General features: G+C 45.3%; 1 protein-coding gene across 15 annotated transcripts in view; it reads left to right on the top strand.

Moving 5' to 3' along the window:
• The window catches only part of LOC147109520 (alpha-(1,6)-fucosyltransferase), a 993,309-nt gene that overhangs the window by 155,576 nt on the left and 812,577 nt on the right, over window positions 1-25,156 (top strand). For all 15 annotated transcript variants that reach the window (XM_086003552.1, XM_086003543.1, XM_086003541.1 and 12 more), the window contains one exon: window positions 14,718-14,770. The gene's annotated coding sequence lies outside the window, so the exon portion shown is untranslated. The remainder of the gene's footprint in view (window positions 1-14,717; window positions 14,771-25,156) is intronic.

Below are 25,156 nucleotides of genomic sequence, written 5' to 3'. Positions count from 1 at the left end.
CCTTTTAGCCCACTATCAATACTCCTTTGCAGCTTCCTTTTTGGTTTACCAAAGAATTAACTATCATCATCTTCTTAGGCAGTCCCTCGGGAACCGAGGATGACTTGTTTCCACATTAAAAATGAGTTCTCAGGTGACGGAGTCCAATGCGGGACCTACAGTCTCTGTCACAGGTGGGGCAGACGGTGGTTGAAGGGGCGGGTGGGTGGGGTGTTTGCGCTTGGCTTCCGCTTGCTCCCGGCGAAGAGACTCGAGGTGTTCGGCGTCTTCCCAGATGCTTCTCCTCCACTTTGTGTGGTCTTGGGCCAGGGATTCCCAGGTGTCGGTGGGGATGTTGCACTTTTTCAAGGAGGCTTTGAGGGTGTCCTTGAAGCGTTTCCTCTGCCTACCTGGGGCTCTCTTGCCATGTCAGAGCTCTGAGTAGAGCGCTTGTTTTGGGAGTTTCGTATCGGGCATGTGGACGATGTGACCCGTCCATCGGAGCTGATCAAGCGTGGTCAAAGCTTTGATGCTGGGGATGTTGGCCTGATCAAGAGCACTGACGTTGGTGCACCTATCCTGCCAATGGATTTGCAGGATCTTGCGGAGGCAGCGTTGGTGGTACCTCTCCAGTACTTTGAGGTGCCTGCTGTACATGGTCCATGTCTCTGAGGCATAAAGCAGGGCGGGTATCACTGCTGCTCTGTAGACCATGAGTTTAGTGCCGGGTTTGAGGTCCTGATCTTCAAACACTCTCTTCCTCAGGCGACCGAAGGCTGCACTGGTACACTGAAGGCGGTGTTGGACTTCGTCATTGACGTCTGCCCTTGTTGACAGTAGGCTCCTGAGGTATGGAAAGTGGTCCACGTTGTCCAAGGCCTTGTCATGGATTTTGATAATCGGGGGGCAGTACTGTGTGGCAGGGGCAGGTTGGTAGAGGACCTTTGTCTTACGGATGTTTAGTGTAAGGCCCATGCTCTCGTATGCTTCGGTGAAGGTGTTGATGATGGTTTGGAGTTCGACCTCCGAGTGAGCGCAGACGCAAGCGTTATCTGCACACTGTAATTCGACAGAGGAAGGGATGACCTTGGATCTGGACTGGAGGCGACGGAGGTTGAACAGTTTCCTGTTTGTACTGTAGAATTAATTGTTCAAAATTAACTATACTTTCTATTTTGGTATCATCTGTAAAAAGGACAATCCATTTCCAACCATGAACAAATGTCCTTAACTCCCCCTCTGTTTTCTGTCCTTCTAACCAATTAAAAAAAATGAGTTTGCCATTCTTCACCTAATTCCATACCCCAATCTTCTCTAGTAATTTCCAATGTGGCACCTTGTCAAATGCTTTCCTAAAGTCTGTGTACACTCCAATCCTTCTGCATTTCCCTTATCTACCATGTCTGTTCCCTCCTTCTGCAATTCTGTAAAGTATGAAAAGCATGAATGTCCCTTTTAAAATCTGTGCTCGCTACTTTTTTCAATTCAATTTTTTTATTTGCCATATGTAACCAGTACAAGTACAATTACAATGGAATGCTTACTCCCCGTAGGGACACGTCAGCTATTTTTACAGCGCCGTGTGGTAAATTCTTCGAAACTCTAAAATTTTCCCTACCTCAGATGTTAAACTAACTGGCCTGTAATCACCTGGATTATCACTGTCCATTTAAAAAAAAAATAGGTACTACTTTGGCTACTCACACTGGTACACATCCGCACTCAGTGGAGCTCTGAAATCTAATTCCTAGGGCCTCTGCAATATCCTCCTTCAGGGATTGTAGGATGTATTCTGTCAGGCCTTGTGTGCTCAGTCATTCTTTAACCAAACTAATTTATCTAAACTTTTCCTACTAATAATGTGTAGTAATAATCCAAAAGTCTTCTATAGGAATATAAATTTTAATTGGGTAGTAAGAAGAGGGGTGGGGCTGATTAGGGATCAAAAAGGAGACAGAGGGCATGGCTGAGGTACTAAATGAGTACTTTGTATCTGTCTTTACAAAGGAAGGAGATGCTCCCAAATTCATAGTGAAAGAGGAGGTAGTTGAGATATTGGATGGGCTAAAAATTGATAAAGAGGAGGTACTAGAAAGGCTGTCTGTACTTAAAGTAGATAAGTCACCAGGACTGGATGGGATGCATCCTGGGATGTTGAGGGAAGTAAAAGTGGAAATTGCAGAGGTACTGGTCATAATCTTCGAATCCTCCTTAGATACAGGGGTTGGTGCCAGAGGACTGGATAATTGCAAATATTTACACCCTTGTTCAAAAAAGGGTGTAAGTCTAAACCCAGCAACTACAGGCCAGTCAATTTAACCATGGTGGTGGGGAAGCTTTTAGAAATGATAATCAGGGACAAAGTTAACAGTCAATTGGACAAGTGTGGATTAATTAAAGAAAGCCAGCATGGATTTGTTAAAGGCAAATTGTGTTCAACTAACTTAATTTGAGTTTTTTGATGAGGTAGCAGAGAGGGTTGATGAGGGCAGTGCGGTTGACGTGGTGATTTCTAAAAGGCGTTTGATAAAGTGCCACAAAACAGGCTTACCAGCAAAGTTCAAGCCCAGGAAATAAAAGGGACAGTGACCGCATGGATACGAAATTGGCTAAGTGACAAGAAACAGAGAGTAGTGGTGAACGGTTGTTTTTCGAACTGGAGGAAGTGGTGTTCCCCAGGGGCCAATACTGGGACCACTGCTTTTCTTGATGTATATATTAATAACTTGGACTTGGGTGTACAGGGCACAATTTCAAACTTTGCAGATGACGCAATACTGGAAGTTTAGTGAACAGTGAGGAGGATAGTGATAGACTTCAAGAGGACATACAGGCTGGTGGAATGGGCGCACACTTGGTAAATGAAATTTAACGCAGAAAAGTGCAAAGTGATACATTTTGGTAGGAAGAATGAGGAGAGGCAATATAAACTAAAGGGTACAATTCTAAAGGGGGTGCAGGAACAGAGAGACCTGGGGGTATATGTGCACAAATCGTTGATGGTGGCAGGGCAGATTGAAATAGCAGTTAAAAAAGCATACAGATCCTGGGCTTTCTAAATAGAAGCATAGAGTACACGATGAACTTTTATAAAACACTGGTTCGGCCTTAACTGGACTATTGTGTCCAATTTCTGGGCACCGCACTTTAGGAAAAATGTGAAGTGCTTTGGAGAGGGTATAGAAAAGATTTACGAGAATGATTCCAGAGATGAGGGACTACAGTTATGTGGATAGACTGGAGAAGCTGGGGTTGTTCTCTGTAGCGCAGAGCAGGTTGAGAGGAGGTTTGATAAAGGTGTTCAAAATCATGATAGGACTAGACAGAGTAGATAGAGAGAAACTGTTCCCATTGGCGGAAGGGTCTAGAACTAGAGGACACAGATTTAAGGTGATTGGCGGAAGAACCAAAGATGACATGAGAAAAACTTTTTTACGCAGCACGTGGTTATGATCTAGAATGCACTGCCTGAGAAGGCATGGAGGCAGATTTAATCATGGCTTTCTAAAAGGAATTGGATACGTACCTGAAGGAATAACATTTGCAGGGCTATGGGGAAAGGGTGGGGAAGTGTGACTGGCTGAAGTGCTCTTGCAGAGAGCCGGCACGGGTTCAACAGGCCAAATGGCCGCCTCCTGTGCTGTAACCATTCTATTATTCTGTTTAGGAGTCCAGAACCAGGGGTCATAGTCTAAGGATAAGGGGTAAGCCATTTAGGACTGAAATGAGGAGGAATTTCTTCACCCAGAGAGTGGTGAACCTGTGGAATTCTCTGCCACAGAGGGCGGTGGAGGCCAGTTCATTAAATGTATTCAAGAAAGAGTTGGATATATTTCTTAAGGCTAAAGGGATCAAGGGATATGGGGAGAAGGCAGGGACAGGGTACTGAATTTGGATGATCAGCCATGATCACATTGAATGGCAGAGCAGGCTCGAAGGGCCAAATGGCCTACTCCTGCTCCTATCTTCTATGTTTCTATGTTTATCTCTCTGCCTCTCCTCTTCTGCCTCTTCTTCTCTAATCTTCTCTGCATTTCACTCTTTTTGGAGTATCTCTCTTTTTTCTTTGGGAGGTGGTAGGTGGTATAGCATGGAAAGCCAGAAAAAGGAGCCATGAAGCAGTGTAAGCTGCATTTGTGGATGGTGGTTGGGTGTGGTGGTCGTCAGGAAAAAGTGGCTTTCAGCAGCTCCCTTCCTATTTTCTTCAAACATTCGTTCTTCCCCGCATACACTCACTCGCCTCGCATCCCATACCTTTCAGCTTCCGGCTACCCATTCCGCGACCTGCCCTCACTTCCATCAGCATCTCTACCCCTTTCCCATATCCTACTCTCACTTGCTGAATTGTCAAGCGCCTCATCCTTAACTCTTCATTCATGTGCCCCCTCGCTTCCCCCGAGGGCAGTTGGCGAGAGGCCAGATACTTCCTTTCTTCCCTTCCTAGCTGATTCTCTCCAAGGGGCTTTGTTTGCTTTCAAAAGCCAACCTTTTTATATAAAAAAAAAAGTCAAACTAGATGAGGAAAGAAACTGCCTGTCTACATTTTATTTCTCTCTCTCTCTCTCTCTCTCTGACTCGAGTGTTAGAAATTAGAATCTGTGTCCTAGGTTTAAGCGATTAGCATTGACCTCTTCTAACTGTTAACAAAGCACAGGCTTCATAATTCATTTTTTTTTCTAATCTCAACTCTCTCTCCTCCCACCGCCTGACTCTCGCCTCTTTTCTATGAAGAATATAGAAAAGTTATCTAAAGGAAGATTTGAAAGGCTATGAGGGAGTATGAGATAAAATTAGGAAAAAGCACAAAGACTTTGGCTTATTAGTACAGGTAGACTATCCTTTATCCGAACTACCGAAAACCTCTAAAAAACCGAAAGTTTTTTCGTTCAGCGTAAGTCGTGCGCACAACATGACCAGAGTGGCGCACGACTTACGCTGAGCAGGGCAGAGGGTCACAGAGTTCCCTCCTGGGTAGGAGATTGCAGGCCGAGCCGGGCAGTGTGAAGGAGGTACCGGGAGAGTGAACCCAACAATACAGCGGCCCGTCCAATAGCTGCAGCGGCCCGTCCGATATTCTTTTCTCCGACCCCGACCTCAACCGCGGCCCGTCCGATATTCTTTTCTCCCCCCCCCCCCCCCCCACCCGACCCCCGACCTGATTTGCGGGCCAGCTTAGTAGGAGTTAGGGTTGCAAAATTCTGGGAATTTTTAAAAGAGGAAACTTTCCATGGGAATTTTTGGGAATTTATGGGAATTTTGAGTTTTTTGGCACACTGATGGTTTTTGTCTCTGACCCTTATATTATCTTTGTCGTCAAAATAGACATACTGTTCCATACAAATAAAAACAGGCTTTCAAAACTTTATTTAGGTTATAATTTTGAACTTTATTGAACCCCCACAAAAAAGACCCATCTAAAATAAAATAAAAAGAGCGTCAGCTTATTTAGCCTGTAATTTGTCCTTATTTTGTCCCTTTGAGTCTTCTACTCATGAGTCTTCTGAGTCTTCTACTCCTCATTGCTCCTCCTGATTCTCTGACTCTGGCTCGGACATGTCCATTTCCTCCTCTGTGTCACTGTCTAGCTGTGTGGTGGACACTTCTGTATCTGGCTCAATAAGTTGTAGGTTCGCCCGGATAGCCACCAGTTTCTCCACTCTCTTGTTAGTCAGCCTGTTGCGCACCTTTGTATGCGTATTCCCAAAAAGTGACCAGTTTCGTTCAGAGGCCGCTGATGAAGGTGGGATTTGGAGTATCACCGATGCAATAGGTGACAGGGCCTCAGATGCACAAAGTCCCTTCCACCAGGTATGTGCACTGATATGCTTGCATGATTCCCATATCACATCCCCATTCCAAAGACCTTGCTTGGTAGAGAACTTTGCCAGACTTCCCAGAACTTTGCCCACATCCAGATTGAGATGGTGTGAGAGGGTAGAAATCACACTGTAAGCGCTGTTGATCTGTTCTCCAGAAAGTATTGGTCTCCCAACATGCTTTGGGTCCAGCATGTATGCTGCAGCATGAATCGGCTTGACACAAAATTCTTGACGCGTCTGTATGAATTGAACAATTGCCTTCTCCTCTGCTTTGAGCAGCAGGGATGTGGGTAGGGCAATGCTGATTTGTTCTTTTAAATCAGTAAAAAGCCTGAGAACATCTGACAAGACAGCGTCATCTCCTTCAATCTGAGCAATTGCAGATGCTACTGGTGAGTGTAGTTTAAGGCTGCTAACCACTCTCTCCCAAAACACATCATCCAGCAGTATTTTCTTGATGGTGGTTTCCATATCCCCAGACTGGGATATTGCCATTTCTTGCAGCGACTCCTTACCCTCCAGAAGGCTGTTGTACATTATGACAACACCACCCCATCTAGTGTTGTTGGGCAGCTTCAGTGTGGTGTTCTTGTTCTTTGTCATTTGCTTGGAGTTGTAGGTTGCTGCAACTACCTGTTTTCCCCTGACATACTTAACAACTTGCTTGGCTCTCTTGTACAGTGCTTCCATGGTTCTCAAACCCATGATGTCCTTGAGGAGCAGGTTAAGCCCATGAGCTGCGCACCCAATAGATGTAATATGAGGGTGGGCCTCCTCCACTTGAGCCCAAGCAGCCTTCATATTCGCAGCATTGTCAGTAACTACTGCAAAGACCTTTTGTGATCCAAGATCGTTGATGACCGCTTTCAGCTCATCAGCAATGTATGTGCCTGTGTGTCTGTTGTCCTTCGTGTCTGTGCTCTTGAAGAACACTGGGAGAGGAGTGGAGACGATGTAGTTTATGATGCCCTCCCCTCGTACATTTGACCACCCATCTGAGATAACTGCAACACAGTCTGCCATCGCTATTGTTTCTTTGAGCTTTCCTTGGACTCTGTCTACTTATTTGCTGGAGGCTGAGTATAACAAAGCATGTCTGGTGGGAGGACAGTATGCAGGGCGAATAACATTGAAAAATCTCTTCCAGTACAGATTGGCTGTGAGCATGAGGGGTGAGCCTGTTGCATATACAGCTCGAGCAAGGCACTCACCTGCATTCTTCTGGCTATGGTTATCCATTGTATCAAAGAACCTTCCAAGTGGGCCAGGAGTTGCTGATGATAAGGAGCCTGATGCTGAATGAGAACCATCATCTTCTTGAATGGAAGCAGAGGGACTCTGGGCTGACTGCTGTGAGCTTTGAGTGAAGTTGTTGCATTTGGATAAATGCTGCTGCATCTTTGTGGCATTCTTTACATATGGCTTTCTACAGTGTTTGCACATGTACACAGTCTTTCCATCTTTAATGCCTGGGGTAAAATGCTTCCGACGGTAAACGTAGCATTGTTCTATGCAGAGAAATAAAGGGCATTCATCTCTGTGTCGAACTGCGGTCGATCAGCACGATTGCAACAGGGTGAGTACATTTTTGCTGATGCTCCATGTGATGGAAGCATGACCTGTACACACACGACGCTACATCACCAATAGTGTATTATTTTGTATATTTTAAATTGAAGGACAACAGAGTTCAACAAGTAACTGGTTTATTTGGTATAAAGTCTGATTTACTTACTGCATCATCACAACATCAGCAGAAAACAAAATGACTTCCCTCAGGACCCCTAACCTGGATCTTAAAAAAAACTATAGCAGTCTTACAGATGCCTGCAGGCCAATCACAATTCGATATGCAAATATTACAAATAGAGGGAGCTAATCGCTCATCCACTCATCCAACCAATCAGGACACATTTGTTCACAGTCACACACAAAACTTGTAATTATTAAAACAAGCCAAGTAAGAAGATAAACATATATTGATTAAGAAATTCCTTAATAATTAAGATTCCCTCTCTGTTAGTAATTTTAAGAGAGGACCTGTGGAAAAAAAAGAAAGAAATACAAAAAAAACAATATTATGCTAGCATGTGCTTTTTTGGGCAAAATTCCCAAGCTAAACTTCCCGTGGAAAATTTCCGGAAATTTACTCGAAACTTTCCACCCCTTTGCAACCCTAGTAGGAGTCAGCCGATATCCGGCTTTCCAGAGAAGCAGGAAGGGGAATGAGACACAGAACAGTCGCAAGAGGTAGCCTGAACTTTTAAAATTTATATTAAATACAAATTTCCCAGTCTTATAATACCTTCTGAAATCCGAAAAATTCCGAAAACCGAAACTCAGCTGGTCCCAAGGCTTTCGGATAAGGGATAGTGTACCTGTAGTAAGAAGATAGTTAGGGTAGGGTTGCTAAGAGATGAAGGATGCAAGCTTGTAGTGGAGAGTGATGGAATGGTAAAGCTACTGAAGAAGCACTTTGCTTCAGTTTCCACAGAGGTGGATATTGAGAAGCAGAACCACCAGAAGTCCATGTACAGCAGTTAGCGATACTAAAGAAGTTACTCAAATTTAAGAGAGACAAATAACCAAGATTCTAATGGTTTACCTCTGAGGAATCTGAAGATGGGAAGAAATAACGTTGGCTCCGACTACAACTTTTCAAAATGATGTGAGAAGGGAAATAGTCCCAGAGAACTTGCGGATTGAGATCTGCAAAATAAATCCTTTGCATTTTGTGACAAGTGGATGAGGTTTGGGCTGTGCAGAAAGCTGGGTGAGAGAAGGGTGTTGGAGGAAGGAATGATCGACACCGTTCAGCACACATTTTAAATACAAGAACAATCAGCAATGTGTTACCTTTTAATTTATTTTTAAAGACTGTGTTTATTGATTTCCGTCAGACTGCCCAGATCTCTTGTCAATGTTACGATGTGGGGAGGAGTATCGCATCTTTTTGCAGAGAATACCACCGAGGCAGTAATCTGCTTTTTGCTTCACTGCTGGGTCCTATAATGCTCAGAACACATTGTATATAGTGGCAGATGGCAGCTAGTTCACATAATTCATCTAAACAAATCCAATTTAATATAGTGCTGGTGGACTCTAAACTCCAACACCAATATTTGCATAATTTACAGATTGACAGAGGATCGTAATATTACTTTGTAATAGAAATTGATTGTGATTCAGAGGGGGTTTCTCCTAGATGTAATTAACTGTATGCGAGCTGTAGATTAAACTTTTCCGTTTTTTAGTATTCTTAGCCAATGATAAAACTTTTGGAAAAAAAATTAAATTATTTTCTGTAGATACTTTACTAGGAGACAATGCCCCTTTTATGTATTCCACATTAATCGTTCCACTCAAATTATTTTCTAGTTATGAAGTCCCTATGTTGCTGACTGAGGTTGAGTCTCTGACGATAGGTTCGGCATTGTGGCCAGATTTCGTCCTTCTACCTTTGGATTTGCTTCTTGGTGAATGTGAACTCCAATGCTTTTATTGTGATGGTTAGATGGTGGTTGTTGTGTTTTGACAGTTTCGATGTCTTCAACAGCCCTGTTCCCTTTCGTTGGACCTCAGCGTTGACTTAGAAGCAAATCCCTACTGCAGGAAATGGTGCTTAACTATTTTTGTTTGTTATCTTTTCAAGCTCAGTAATCTCAGCAAGTTAACACTTCCACAGGTTTATAGGATGGGGCAATTCTAGGTTGTTGCTATAGAAAATATTCATGGCATTAGCAGCCAGCAGGTTGTGGCCTCTAGGCTACCAGTTCCTTCGTTAAGCTCCATTCTGGGGCTAGGAAGGAGCGATTTAAGCGAATGTAATCGGGAGATGGAATCACTCACGATAGGTAGAGCTAAGGAATAGGGAAGGGTGCTAAATATTAATGGGGGTATTTCTGATTGTGACAATTTAATAAAGGAATGTACGCATATGTAGGTCAAGGAGAGAAGAAGAAAAATGTTAATGGTAGATTTTAACTTGCATATAGATTAGGAGCGATAGCAGCACAAGTAGGAAGGGGAATATATTTATTAAATGCATTAAAACAGCATGCTATCAAACTAACCATGGAGCAAATTATAATTGATTTAGTCATTATGAGCTATAAATAGTTGGTAATCTGGTAATAAAGGCCACCTTGGAGATGGTAACCATAGTAAGTGACCAACACCAGTTTGCCTATCGTGCAAACAGATCAACGGAGGATGCAATCACAACTGCTCTACACTCGGCACTGAATCACCTAGATGGTAAGGAGACCTACATCAGAATGTTGTTTATAGACTACAGCTCAGCATTCAACACTATCGTCCCCAACAAGCTGGCCACCAAACTCCAAACTCTTGGCCTGAACACTTCCCTCTGCAACTGGACCCTGGACTTCCTAACAAACAGACCCCAGTCTGTCAAATTAGTTAACCACACCTCCCCCCCACCCCCCCCGCCCCCGACCCTGAACACGGGGGCCCCACAAGGATGTGTGCTGAGTCCCCTCCTCTACTCCCTCTTCACCCATGACTGTGTGGCTGTTAATGGTTCCAACACCATCATCAAGTTTGCAGATGACACCACGGTAGTAGGCCAGATCACCAACAATGATGAGTCAGCCTACAGGGAGGAGGTCCAGCATCTTGTGAAGTGGTGTGCCGACAACAACCTGGCCCTTAACACCAAGAAAACAAAGGAAATAATCGTGGACTTCAGGAAGTCCAAAGGCGGAAGTCACACCCCCATCCACATCAATGGGGCGGAGGTGGAAAGGGTGGCCAGCTTTAAGTTCCTCGGAGTCCACATCACGGAAGACCTCTCCTGGTCCCTCAACACCTCCTCTCTGGTGAAGAAGGCCCAGCAGCGCCTATATTTCTTGAGGAGGCTGAAGGGATGTAATCTGTCACCCCTGATCCTCACTAACTTCTACCGCTGCACTATAGAGAGCATCCTGACAAACTGTATCACGGTATGGTATGGCAGCTGTAGCTCCCATGACCGGAAAGCCCTGTAGCGGGTAGTCAAAACTGCCCAACGCATTACCGGCACCCGGCTACCGACCATAGAGCATATATATCAGAAACGCTGCCTACGGAGGGCACGGTCCATCATCAAAGACCCTACCCACCCCAGCCACAGTCTGTTCGCCCTCCTGCCATCTGGAAGACGCTACAGATGCATTCGCACCCGTACGACCAGATTTAGGAACAGCTTCTTTCCCAGGGCTGTCATCCTACTGAACTCCACAAATAAACACTAAAGCCTGCACATCTGCCAATGCACTTTATTATGGTCATATTTATGCTAATATACTGCAAGCCAAATGTATAAATGTATGTTGAATGTTTAAGTGTCCTAATCCAAATTGTACACTCTCGGGAGCCGCAAGCCTACATTTCGTTGTACTGCACTTGTGCACTAACAATGACAATAAAAGTTGATTTGATTTGATTTGATTTTGGGAATAGTGACAATATATGTATGGTGAAAAGCTGGGGCCTGAGCACCAAACTATGGGACCATGACTTGCCAATTCCCACCAATCTGATCGTCCAATTAAATTACTTGGTTTTGGGAATAGGGGAGAGTACATCCAAGTTTGCAGTTGATAACTACGATATGAAGTATGGAGAATTGCGAGGAAAGCAGTGAATTGCAAAAGCATGTAGATTAAGCGAATGGGCAGAACAATGGCAGACAGATGCCTAGAAGTTAGACTGGGCCTGTTTTCGAGCCCAAACTCTGCACTGCGTGACGAACACGTACTTGAACCGAGGGGCCCAAGGAACAATAGAAATTGGTCCTTGCACCTCATTGTAGACTCGGGGTGAGTTGCCCTGGACTGACTTGTAATATGAGGGATTTCAATAGCCTCCTGAGTAGAATATTTCACCACTGCTGAGAGCACATGGAGGTAGCAGCAGTTGCTACTGGAGGAGAAAAGTGGCTCACCTGACCCGATGGAGTACCAGTGAAGTGCCTGCCGTGCTTATACTAATCCCCATTAAAATGAAAGAAAAATAATTGCAGCTTGATTATTTGAAACAAAATCATCACAAATCTGCCAGATTAAAAAGCACCAGACAATTATTAAAGAGTGCTGTGGCAGCAGCTTATTGCATTATAAATAGAACAAGTGATTTGATATCGTTCAGATTGGCTCAAAATCAAGCCTTGTTGCTGCCTCCCTGAAATTTTTGTGTAAAATTGTGTTTTGGGTTCGCAACTTGCACGAGACGCTCTATGTGCAGAAGTTCAGACGATGTCTTACTGCGCCAAACCCATTAACATAATCATGAGGGAATCCTCCCTTGTGGAATAGACTTGACATTTATGTGTTTCCTGTTGTGTATCCTCTTGTATGGATTGAGGAATAGCCACAATTTTGATCAGACTTTTTTCCTCTTGCTGCTGTAGTTATTAACTTTGGATAAATGTGGGAAAGTTGCTACAAACAGCCTAAACAAGGTCCTTTAGCCTCCACAAAATGGACAAATGTTGCGATTGAAGGATGCGGGAAATCCAACAATATTGCAAATCTGCTTTACATGAGGGTATTCTGCATGATTGCACCATTTAAAAAGATTGTGCGTAGGTGCTTCTCCGTGTGTCTTTGATGCCTCTGCTGTGTCCCGTATACAGTAAATACTCGGTCATGCAGCTGTGTGCAGCACACAGACATGCTTTAATAGACCAGAAATCAATGTCGCAACATCTGGCAAAGGAAGCAAGATCCCGCTGGGGTCAAACACAATTTTTTTTTTTAAAGCACCAATAGCAACAAATAGATTATGGGTTAATGTGAAAACAAACGGGATTGATAAATGCATTTTATGCCGTGGGATACTGGCCACAGGCACCTTGCTCAATTGCCCATTCTTCACGGGCAAGCCTATTGACTGGCAACAGATTATTCAAATGCGGTTGGCATCAGAAGCTGATATCTAGGTATATGAACTTGTCAGTAGGTGTCACGAGACAGTCATCAACAGGAACTCTCGTTGACTGTTCCATTGCCAATTTCGTGACACTGAGGCCAGTTGTAACTTCCCTTCTGAGGTCAACTAACTCGGCACTGACTGAGGTTTGAACTTGGGGCCTTCAGTTCTACAGTGGGCAGTTTTCTTGCCAACTGAAGGTGATTTAATTTCTTAAATTGCAAGTGCGAGGAATTCCTCAATTTTGGACCTTCCAGTTGGAGGCATCTCAAGACACACAATTTTTGATATGTACACCTGCAAGTGAAATATTAAGCCGCCCAATATCCTTTTTCTTCCGAAAGCACTTCGTTATGAGTTGTCAGCACTTGGCACACTGTTGATTTTTTTTATCGACGATCCATACAATATTCTGGTTGATCTTCCAGAACTGCTGGGTTCTGAATGAGTAATGCGTTGAAAGAGAGATTCAGTTGTAATACAGGCCTTGATTAGCTGCATGTCGGAGCTGACTGAAATGCTGCTTTCGAAGGATAGCAAGACCCCTGCTTCTCCCATTCTCTCCGACTTGTGTAGAGTTGGACTGGTGGTCTGCGCATGTAACAGGTAATTTTCATCGTGGCCCGTCATGCTCCGCCTTCTTCCAACCACCTGGAGAGATCAGTAAAACTAAGGAATTCGTAACTGCTGTCCACATTCGAACAGCTCTTATTTTGATATTCTGTTGAATTACCTCATAAATATCTCTTTAAAAAATGTTTTATGATTGTCTGTTTGCCGGTATCTCTCTCATTACCTGTTACTGTCTTTTGAACTTTAAAACTGGAAGTTCAAAGTAGCGTGGGAACAGATGGCTTGTTTGGCGGTGCTTTCTCCTGTGCTAGCACGAGCACGGATGTGTGGCTGTGGGCTGTATTCCCTGTTTGTGAGGTCACTGGTGCAGAACTTAATGATGTCACAGCAGGAGAAGTTCCACACAAAATGTCTGCTCCCAGGCTTTTCCTGCCAGCAATTTTGAAGGATAAAACACAGTCACAAGAAGCAACTGAGAGATACTAGTAAGTGTCTCTCCATTTACAAATCAGGACAGTTTTCCTTTAGTCAAGCAAGACAGTCTTAACTTGCTAACCTGGAATTTGAGTATCGCACACAGGAGAGCACTGTTGAAAAGATGTTGAGAGTCTGGAACTTTGTGCTTGGCCTTGTTAAGGATGGTTTATTCATAGAATCATAGAATGGTTACAGCGCAGAGGAGGCCATTTGGCCCGTCAAGACTGTGCCAGCTCTCTGCAAGAGCACTTCAGCTAGTCCCACTCCCCCACCCTTTCCCAGTAGCCCTGCAGATTTTTTTTCTTAAGGTACTTATCCAATTGTTATAGTAGAACAATTCTGAGAAGTTTTCCGAAGCAGGGTCTTTTATAGGCATTACCCAACTCTGAGTCAAAATAAATAAATCGATAGCTTTTGCTCCTTCACAAGATTTTGCTGTTAGTGAAGACCTGGCATAGCCAATTGACACACGATATAATTTTGTTGTACACCCATGTAACTGTAGTTACAAACAGTTGCTCGGTGTTTCATTGGTGCCTTTTGTTTTACGCCGTCTCTTAAAAGATTCCTGCATTTCTGTAACAGAGCAAAGAATTATTGCACTAGCAATGGGGGAAAAAATGAAGGTTTGCCTGAGTTGGGGAAAAAGTTAGATATCAATTATTCAAGCAATTTGCTCCAGGATAATAATGGATTCATCCTGGTTTCCTGCGGGAGACTATTAGAAATATGTTCCTGCATCGGCACTGTGATGAACTGGTGTTCTTATAGGGAATATAGAGATGCGTTTGTTCATTGTAACAACACTTTGAGCCAGTAAAAATCTGTAGTAAATTCATTTATTTTCATTCGCCTTACAGAAAATTAGTTTTTTTTGAATCAATGAACTATAAAGAGGGATTTATTTACATGTCCACTCTTTCATTTCTTTTTCAGGATTATTGATTTTAGACGACGATTCCTTTGTCAGACCATCATACTGATAACAGGTACCTCCATTTATTTAGCTGTTAAGCTCAATGTATCTCTTCATTTGGGAGTTCAAAACATTTTTAAAAATGCGTTAACTGAAAGATTTTCTTCACGATCAAATTTTGCTGGAGACCACTGTTTGTCATCACAAAAAAAATAACATTCCAGCCACCTTTAATATAAAGAAGAGTGTTTTATGATTGCGCTAAAATTGCATGTGTTTCTGGACCAGTAATGTTCCCACTGTCCTTATGTTATTGCACTCTGTGGGCTGAATGGTTATGCATGATTAACACAAAAACTCTTTCACGTTGTATATTATACTGCCAGCTATGGAGTTTAAGTACTGGTAGGTGTATTGTCGAAATAGAATTGATAACACAAATGCATAAAGTATGGAGAGACTACTGTGGTAATCCCATAATGCAAGCAAGTAACTACCAGTTAACATTCTTGAATGCATATTTTATATAGCACTGCTGTAAAACATAAATTGGCTTTAGTGCCCAATGGTTTCTGTTGTTATGTGGTGAACTTGCATAATTTATAAATCCAATCATGTTTATCTTCTTCCTATTACTAGTCTTCCACTTTTTTTAATCCCTTCTTTGGTAGTTATTTGTGCAACTTCCAACTAGGAATGTAGGCAGCTTCTGAGAGCAGAGATCGCTCTATGGGTTGATAAGGCAAGAGGGTTTCAATGAGGTCCCTAATGTCATGAGTTGTTCCATATGATTATGTAGCATTTTGAGAATGTATTCCACTCTGCTCCCTCTCCCACCCTATCAGGATTTGCAAATTGCTACATATCTTGGACCTCAGAAAAGCTTTTGCCAGTCCTTTCTGTGTATCTTTTTAATTCTGCCTTGGCAAAATGCACAGTACACTATAGTATTCCTAGGCTATCAATATATTAGTTGGGACCTTCAGCTTCAAGTGTCTGATTTGGGTCAATGGTTATAGTGCTACCATGGTTGAAAAGAATAGGAGATAAGACAATGGAAGTCCAGCAGTTTTAAAGATGATGTCAAGCTTGAGTTTTATGTCTGTAGATTACAGGAGGTAAATAAAATTGATGCTCTGGGGGGAAAATGAATTCGAGCAGGAGACAGTGTGGTGATTCTTGATTTCTTCACAGTGAGAATACAGAGTAAAGGAAGGCTATGTGTGACAAACTCCTAGGTCTTTGGAGCAGCATAAAAGGAATTCAGAGATGCAACAACCTTGATAGTAATAAAATAGTAATGAGGAAGGTTGCAGTAGAGAGACAGAAGTTCAGAACTGGAGATTGTGTTAGAGATTCACAGAACAAACTTTTTTCTTGTATCATGTCCAGGAAGTGTGAGGCAGATGTTGGAGGAGATATCCCAGGTATGGGAGCAGCATTCAAGTTTTGGATGGAAGTTCCAGTGCTAAGATATGTGATGTAGTAAGTTATGTGAAATTCATGATACAGGGAATAATGTGTTCAATGAGGTGAAAATTCAATAGATATGTTCTGATGATATCAATGGTAGAAAGCTCAGTTTGGGCAGCAAAGAAATGTCAGCAGAATCCTCGAAGATTCAGTTTCAGTCATTATCTCCTTCCCCTATCACTGTTTTTAGAAAGTATTATGTCCCAAAATGGTTTCTCGAAGCAGATTGTTGACTTCGTCAAGGTGCTGTGAGCACTGGAGCGTCCCAGAGCTGTGGGTTGGTGACCTGTTGTAAAGGTTTGGAGGGTTTGAATTGGGCTAATTGTCGATGATCTGTTAAAAAGACCAGGCTGAATATGATTTTCCCATTCTGTACATTATTTCTATCCTGGATAAAAAAGTTTATTTCTTGGGGAGACTAATGAATTTCTGCAGCATTGAGACTATCAATGAATTGAGATACGTTGGATCGTTGATATAATACCATGGCAGTGTTTGTCTTTCTCAGCACTGTGTTGCATTTAAGGATGATGTTTCCTTCCATCAACCAATTTAACTGAAAAACCATAGGAACTGGGGTGGGCCATTCAACCCCTAACGCCTGTCCTGCCATTCTGTTAAATCATGACTGATCTGCATCCCAACTCCATTTGCCCGCCTTGATTCCATATACTTAATAACCTTACCTTGTGGCAGAACCACTGAATGACTCTGGCTAACTGTATATAATTCTCTTTAACAATGTTCTAACACCAGCCTAGACCTGTACCATTGTGTTAGGCATTACTGTGTTTTGTATATGGAGTTGGCATATACGGGGCGTGGCCCCTTTAAGAGCGTGGGAAAATGCGGGAAACGCGATGATGTCACGTCGCAAACCACGGGGCTGCCCAGGCAGTCCTTGTGGCATCTCCATTGAGTAAAGACCTGTTTAATTGTTCTCTTGTGCCGATCTCCGTTATTCGTTGTAATTCGTTAATTCCTACAACCTAACAAAAATCTATCCATCTCAGTTTTGAAATTTTCAAGTGTCAACAGTTTTTTTTTGAGGAGAGAGTTCCAGCACTACTATCCTCCGAGATCCCTGCGCACCTCCAATTCTGGCCTCTTGTGCATCCCCGATTTTTATTGCTGCACCATTGGCGACCATGCCTTCAGCTGCCTAGGCCCTACATTCTGGAATTCCCTCCCTAAACCTCTCCGCTTCTCCACCTCGCTCTCCTTTAAGACACTCCTTAAAACCTACCTGTCATCTGCTCCAATATCTTTACATGGCTCGGTGTCAAATTTTGTCTCCTAATGCTCCAGCGAAGTGCCTTGGGATATTTCACTACGCTAAAGGTGCTATATAAATGCAAGTTGTTAATTTCCACCACCTGCGTCTCGTTCCAATTCATTAAATATATTCAAGAAGGAGTTGGATATATTTCTTAAGGCTAAAGGGATCAAGGGATATGGGGAGAAGGCAGGGACAGGGTACTGAATTTGGATGATCAGCCATGATCTCATTGAATGGCGGAGCAGGCTCGAGGGGCCGAATGGCCTACTCCTGCTCCTATCTTCTATGTTTCTGGCATGTGTTCAAAATGGGATAAATAGATGCGTTAGGTACATGAACTTTCAAGGTCTCATATTGAGCACCACTCATCCAGGACCCCAATGTAAGTGTAAAAACATCTACGATGAGCTGGGTGGGAGCTGTGCGGGCCTTCTGGACGCATCCTGCTGACGCTTTCACATCCTTCTCCACGAAGGCCAGTGTGGAAAACAGAATTTTCCAGGCCTTAATCTTGTTGCTGTTTTAGTCTCTTGAGTTTTCTTTGCAAGGACTCACTGAATTAATATTGGGTTTGTGATGACTCTGAGCTGTGGTTGAGAGCGAGCTACCGTTGCCCAGTGGCAGGTTGCAGATAGGTCTTGGACTCTCACTGCAGCTGAAAGAAAAACACGGATGAAATTGTGTCTGCATGCTAACAGACAGGTTAGCCTTTTTTTGAAACATTTACACTGGGGACATCCCAAGATTGTAGGATGGAACAGTGAGATAGGTATCAAAGGACTCCTTGAATTAAACATGTTTGATTTGATGAGTTTATGGTGGAAGTTTCACTTGTGGGTGACTTATGGCTGTCACAAATTTTTGAATAGCTTGTATTTTTTATTGATGAGTGGACAGAGTCTATTGATCCTAAGATGGAACTGGTTTGTTTCTTCCCTTGGTTAACTGATGGGGATTTGTTAATTGTATTTGTATCTGTGTAGACATAAATTTATGTTCTTGCTGTGTATTGTGTGAATCCTGTCTAGTGCCACACTTGCATAATGTATTTCTTCTTGGCATGGTATGTAGCATTCTTAATTTTAATGTGATATTGTAGGAATGGAGGTTACATAGAAACATAGAAGATAGGAGCAGGAGTAGGCCATTCGGCCCCTCGAGCCTGCTCTGCCATTCGATGAGATCATGGCTGATCATCCAAACTCAGTACCCCGTACCTGCCTTCTCCCCATATCCCTTGATACCTTTAGCTCTAAGAAATATATCTAACTCCTTCTTGAATATATTTAAAGACTTGGCCTCAACCGCCTTCTGTGGTAGAGAATTCCACAGATTCACCACTCTCTGGGTGAAGAAATTCTTCCTCATCTCTGTCCTAAATGGCTTACCCCTTATCCTTAGACTATGACCCCTGGTTCTGGACTCTCCGACCATCGGGAACATTCTACCTGCATCTAGTTTGTCCAGACCTGTCAGAATTTTATAAGTTTCGATGAGATCCCCCCTCATTCTTCTAAACTCCAGCGAGTATAAGCCCAATCGACCCAATCTCTCCTCATACATCATTCCTGCCATCCCAGGGCTCAGACTTGTGAATCTTCGCTGAACTCCTTCCATGGCAAGAACATCCTTCCTCGGATAAGGCGACCAAAACTGCACACAATACTCAAGGTGTGGTCTCACCAAGGCCCTGTACAACTGCAGCAGGACATCCTTGCTCCTGTACTCAAACCCTTTCGCGATGAAGGCCAACATACCATTTGCCTTCTTCACCGCCTGCTGCACCTGCATGCTGACCTTCAGCGACTATCAAAAAGACTGAGTTCGACTCAGGTAATTAAATTAATGAACTTTATTGAAATCAAACGAGTTTAAACTGGAAACTGCTAGAACACATCAATAACAGGTCTACTCTCCTTGAGGGCTCCACGAGGACTGATCCTCTGATCAGGAGAGCGACGTCATCATGTTCTTCCCGCCATTGGTGCATCACGTGACTAACGGCATGACGTCGTCATGTTGAAACCGTGCTGTAAAGGTAACTAGGCATTGTACAGTCAAACAGTGTAATTAAATGTACAGACACAGACAGTAACTACATTGCTGTTAAAGGAATTATGTACAACCGCTCCGAGTCCTTCGGTGGCTCCGCCACATGCGCCCCCCCCCAGAATTGTCTTTAACAGAAAAGGTGAGGCGAGGAGGAGGCCTGATGAGCCTGTCCGATCGACTTCGATACCCTGGTAGAGGAAGTTGACGACCGGTGGACGAGCTGGCAGTCGGTGGCGGCTGAGCAGGCGTGGCGAGCGCAGTTGGGTTGTCAGGCGGCTTTGGTTGATCAGGTGCGGCGGCAACGGGCGGTCGGCCACGTTTGGGTGGTTGAGCGACTACGACAGGGTGGTCCAGGTCCAGGTGAGCCGGCTTCAAGCGGTCCACTGAGATGTGATCCGGTTTCCCTCCTCCGTCGACCAAAAAGGATTTGTCTCCCGGTTCGGTGACGCGGAAAGGACCAGTGAAAGGGGGCTTGAGCGGATCCCGGTGAGCGTCGTGTCGGATGAAGGCATACTCCGCATTCTTCAGTCCCGGTGGCACGTAGGAGGTCTGCAAACCGTGATTGGACGTAGGTATCGGGGCAAAGCATCTGGCCGCTTCTTGATGGCGAACGAGTTGCCGGGAGGTGGACCACGGCTCTGTGGGAGAAGGGAGGAAATCTCCTGGTACACGGAGCGGCTGGCCATAGACGAGATCAGCCGAAGACGATTGTAGATCATCTCTGGGTGCCGTACGGAGACCCAACAGGACCCATGGGAGCCTGTCCACCCATCCTGCGCCTTGAAGACTGGCCCGAAGAGAGGCTTTAAGCGGCCTGTGGAATCGCTCGCAAAGGCCGTTTGCCTGCGGATGATAGGCGGTGGTGCGATGAAGTTTGGTACCGAGCTCCTGAGTCACAGCGTTCCAAAGATCCGAGGAAAATTGTGGCCCGCAGTCAGAGGAGATGTCCGCCGGTACCCCGAAACAGGCGACCCAACAGGAGATGAAAGCTCTAGCGACGTCTGCCGACGTGGTGGAAACCAAAGGAATTGCCTCTGGCCACCTAGTGGTGCGGTCCACTATGGTGAGGAGATGAGTATAACCCTGAGAAGGCGGAAGCGGCTCCACGAGGTCCACATGCACGTGGTCGAAACGACGCTCCGGAACAGTGAACGCAGCCACTGGAGCCTTGACATGACGCTGGACTTTGGCCTTCTGGCATACGACGCAGTCACGGACATCGATGTGCATACCTTTCCAGACGAACTTGGCTGACATAAGCCATTGCGAAGCCTTCATCCCTGGGTGTGGCAACCCGTGTATGGCATCAAAAACCCTCTGGCGCCATGCGACTGGCACTATGGGACGAGGAACCCCCATGGAAACATCGCAAAGGAGTGTGGCACCTGCGGCCTGGAAAACGACGGTCGCTTGGAAGCTAGAGAGAACGGTTCGATTTGATTGGACCTCCGAATCCGAAACCTGATCTGCCGCCATGAGGGCGTAGTCGATTCCCAGGTGCACCGCGTGGACTGTCGCACGGGAGAAGCAATCTGCCACCAGGTTGTCCTTAACAGACACATATTGAATGTCCGTGGTAAATTTGGAAATGAACGTCAAGTGACGTTGTTGACGAGTGGACCACGGTTCGGTGGTCTTGGCCATGGCGAATGTAAGGGGTTTGTGGGCGACAAAAGCCGTGAAGGGGCGCCCCTCCAATAAAAACCGGAAATGGCGAATTGCGAGGAAACGGGCCAGTAGTTCTCTATCGAAGGCACTGTACTTTTTTTCATTTGTTCGCAATTGACAGCTGAAAAACGCCAGCGGTTGCCACGTGCTGTTGACTCACTGTTCTTGCACCGCACCGATGGCGTAGTCTGACGCGTCGGTGGTAATGGCAATAGTAGCATCTGGAAGTGGGCGCACCAGCATGGTTGCGTTGGCCAAAGCGTTCTTGGTGTCGCTGAATGCCTGGATCATTTCAGCTGTCCAGCTGATTGGGTCTTTACCGGACTTGCCCTTGAGGGCCCCGAACAAGGGTTGCATGAGTTGAGCCGCCTTGGGGACGAAACGGTGGTAGAAGTTGACCATCCCCAGGAACTCCTTGACTGTCGATGGCCGCGGGAAAGAAGTAACCGCCTCAACCTTCGTCGCCAAAGGGACGGCGCCGTCCCATGTTATGCGATGTCCCAGGAAGTCGATTTGTTGCAGGCCGAACTGGCACTTGGCCGGGTTGATGATTAAACTGTGTTGGCTGAGGTGCGTAAAGAGGGAACGCAAATGGGAGATGTGCTCCTCCTTGCTGGCACTGGTGATGAGTATGTCGTCAAGGTAGACGAAAAGGAAACGCAGGTCTCGAAGAACGGAGTCCATTAAACGCTGGAACGCCTGTGCTGCATTCTTTAAGCCAAATGGCATCCACAGGAACTCGGAGGCCAAAAGGGGTGATGACTGTGGTTTTTGGGACGTCTTGTGGGTGCACTGGAACCTGGTGATATCCACGGACGAGGTCGACTTTAGAGAAGATAGTATTTCCCGCCAAGTGGGCTGAGAAGTCCTGGATATGCGGGATCGGGTACCGATCTGGAGTGGTGGCGTCGTTGAGGCGTCGGTAGTCACCGCATGGCCGCCAGCTACCGCCTGGTTTCGGCACGATGTGGAGAGGCGAAGACCAGGGACTCTTCGATCGCCTAATGATGCCGAGCTGCTCCATTGTGGCGAACTCCGCCTTCGCAGCTGCAAGCTTGCCGGGTTCGAGCCTTCTAGCCCGCGCATAAACCGGGGAGCCAGTAGTGGTGATGTGATGTTCAACACCATGTTTCGTCGCCGAAGAGGAGAAGGTGGGCCTTGTCAGCTTCGGAAACTCCCAGAGGAGCCGTGTGATGTCATCTGGAGGAGGGAAAGCACAGGCAATGGAGCGCGCCACGGAGGTACCATGGAAGCACGGGATCGAGTGGAAGGTGGCCGCGTTGATCAGCCGGCGGTGTCGGACATCGACTAGTAGGTTGTTGGCACACAGAAAATCTGCCCCTAGGATAGGCTGTGAGACTGTAGCCGTGACGAAATCCCAAAAGAAGCGCTGACCGCCGAAACCGACTTCGACCCGCCGCTTTCGGAACGTTCGAATAGCTGCGTCATTAGCCGCTACGAGGGAAAAACCGAGGTTCCCAGTCTGCGTGTTGAGCTTCGACGCAGGTAGAATGCTACATTGCGCCCCGGTGTCACAAAGGAAACGGCGGCCCGAGAGGGAATTGGTGATATAAAGGAGTTTCCCCGTAGAACCGACGACCATCGCCAGTGCGGAACGCCCATTAGGCTTGGTCATCCGTCGCCAGGGACGCCGCCTGCGCCGCTTTTTTTTTTGCGAAAAACTGCAGGGGGAACGGCAGCATCGTGCTTTTGCGCCACAACAGGTGTGGTAAGAGCACCAGCCCGCTGTAGGAGAAACCGGGACCGCGTCTGTGGGGGGTGGTCACCTCGTGGCCGCGCAACACTGCTGGGTAACCGTGAAAATCTTATCGGCTTCGGCCGCAAGCTTGGCGCAGTCTGTAATGTCGGAGCTGGCCAGGGCAGCCTGAACCTGTTCAGGCAGTTGATAGAGGAAAAGCTCCCGGAAGATGAAACATTCCGGTTCAGCACCCAAGAGCGTGAGCATTTGGCTCATGAGCTTGGACGGTTTGGAGTCCCCGAGGCCGGGCAGCGTGATGAGCCGGCCAGCACACTCCGACTTTGATAGCCCGAAAACCTGAAGCAACCGCGCCTTAATTGCATCATACTTGCTGTCAGTAGGAGGACTACCAATGAGGCTGATGATCCGTGATGTAGTTGCGCTGTCGAGGGCGGAGACCACGTAATAATAACGGGTCTGATCCGCGTTGATGTTCCGAATGGCGAACTGGGCTTCAGCCTGGATGAACCAAGCATCTGGTTGTTGCTCCCAGAACTGTGGCAGTTTCAGCGTGACGGCGTTCGTGTCCATGTCGAATATTCCACGAAAATCGTTCGTAGAAGTCGGGGTCACCAATGTAGGAACGGAGGTTCCTATCAAAAAGACTGAGTTCGACTCAGGTAATTAAGTTAATGAACTTTAATGAAATCAAACGAGTTTAAACTGGAAACTGCTTGAACACATCAATAACAGGTCTACTCTCCTTGAGGGCTCCACGAGGACTGATCCTCTGATCAGGAGAGTGACGTCATGACGTTCTTCCCGCCATTGGTGCATCACATGACTAACGGCATGACGTCATCATGTTGAAACCGTGCTGTAAAGGTAACTCGGCATTGTACAGTCAAACAGTGTAATTAAAGGTACAGGCACACACAGTAACTGCATTGCTGGTAAAGGAATTATGTACAACTGCTCCGAGTCCTTTGGTGGCTCTGCCACAATATTTTAATTCCAACTGAAAATCATTACTTGAAATGCATCAAGAGGTACAAAGCTGGTGTTTCAAACAGTTCAGGAGATCTTTCTGAACTCTTGTATATGATCAGACGAAGCACTCCATTTCATGCTCTGCGTTGCAATACAATTTTCCAATGCCAAAAACAAAGCTATTTGGCCTCCACAGAAACCAAAACTTTGTTCAGTGAGCCATCAGAAACTATTGTACTTCTTTAGAAGTCATTCTTGGGAAGGTTGATTGTTGACCCATTGCAGATTTATTTCTTTGTATGTTGAACTATACAGCACTTTTAAATTTAAAGAATGTTTGGTAATGTGTTTAGACCGGTAGCCCTGAAGTAGGGCAATTCTCAAATTACACACCTCTGCTAAGGGCAGGTTATTGACAAAGTTGCAGCTTCTTATCACCTGGGGAATAGTTCACTTACAGGAACCTCTGCTAAACTGGAAAAATGGATCTGTTTGGGTGGGAGGAATAAATTGTGACAGAAGCTTACCACTTTCAGTTGGATGCGTCTGAGCCTTCTCTGAGTGACCAGTATTCTTTTTAAAGTATTTTTAATATTATTGGTCAGCTTTTCAAAAAGTTTCCTTCATTTTGACTGACCTCGTTGTTGTGTACCCTTTAAATAGGGGACACAACCTTCCATCACTTTGCTGATGATTGAGAGTAGACTGATGTGGCGGTAATTGGTCGGGTTGGATTTGTCCTGCTTTTTGTGGACAGGACATACCTGGGCAGTTTTCCACATTGTCAGATAGATGCCAGTGTTATAGCTGTACTGGAACAGCTTGGCTAGAGGCGTGGCTAGTTCTGGAGCACAAGTCTTCAACACGATAGCCAGGATGTTGTCAGGGTCCATAGCCTTTGCTGTATCGAGTGCACTCAGCCATTTCTTGATATCACGTGGAGTGAATCGAATTGGCTGAAGACTGGCTTCTGTGATGGTGGTGTCCTCAGGGATGGTGGGGACCTCAGGAGGAGGCCGATAGGGATCATCCACTCGGCACTTCTGGTTGAAGATGGTTGCAAACACTTCAGTCTTGTCTTTTGCACTCACGTGCTGGGCTCCACCATCATTGAGGATGGGGATATTCATGGAGCCTCCTCCACCAATTAGTTGTTTAATGGTCCACTGTGGCAAAGCCACCAAGAGACTCTTGCAGTAATGTATATATAATTGCCTTTAACAGGGGCTTGTTACCTTTAAGTGTTTGCTCTGTATAAACAGCGTGGGTTCGGTAAAATGGCGATCCAGCGTGATGAC

This window comes from Somniosus microcephalus, chromosome 12 (genome assembly GCF_052327205.1).
Source record: "Somniosus microcephalus isolate GS21.2 chromosome 12, FLI_Smic_1.0, whole genome shotgun sequence".
NCBI classification, from domain to species: Eukaryota; Metazoa; Chordata; class Chondrichthyes; order Squaliformes; family Somniosidae; genus Somniosus; species Somniosus microcephalus.
The sequence above is the reverse complement of the archived record's forward strand: the minus strand, read 5'-3'. Positions and strand labels throughout refer to the sequence as shown.